The following is a 615-nucleotide window of genomic DNA, read 5'->3' as shown; positions in this document are numbered from 1 at the left end:
GATTGGTCAATGCTTTCTTCATCCGAGATCTCGGACCGATTTCTAGCATCGTGGACACAAGGCTTAAGAGATGGCGTTGCAATATGTTAGATAAGGACAGATGAATGCGTTTGAGCGAGAGACAACGATATATAAGTATAAGAAATGAATGAAAGATGTCACTATTGTCGAATTTGGAATTTTAAAAAGTCTGTACTATCGACCTTGATTAACTTCGACCGTCACTCCAGCATCCCCTTAAGATTTAATAAATAGAAATCTTAAGTAATATTTTATTACCTTCTTTAACAGTCTCTCTATGGCGAACTCATCTTCGTCACTGACAGTCATTAGTTGCTTTCCATTTACACACAAGTGAAACTGAGTCTGAAGTGAGCCGAGTATTTTATACTCAGATTAATGACGTCACTACTTGCTTACTTTGGTAAAAAGTTATCACATGTCAACACAGGTTCATAACCTCACTTTGAAGTGAGTTTACGAGACTCACTAATAGCCAGGGTTGGGCATGTATTAAACATAACGTATTATACATGGTTTTTATACCGTATAATACCGTATTTTATACGTATTATACGTACGTTTTATATGTTTTATATGTATTATTCGTATTAT

The sequence above is a fragment of the Trachymyrmex cornetzi genome, unplaced genomic scaffold (assembly GCF_001594075.2).
Source record: "Trachymyrmex cornetzi isolate Tcor2-1 unplaced genomic scaffold, Tcor1.1 scaffold153, whole genome shotgun sequence".
Classification (NCBI taxonomy): domain Eukaryota; kingdom Metazoa; phylum Arthropoda; class Insecta; order Hymenoptera; family Formicidae; genus Trachymyrmex; species Trachymyrmex cornetzi.
The sequence above is the reverse complement of the archived record's forward strand: the minus strand, read 5'-3'. Positions refer to the sequence as shown.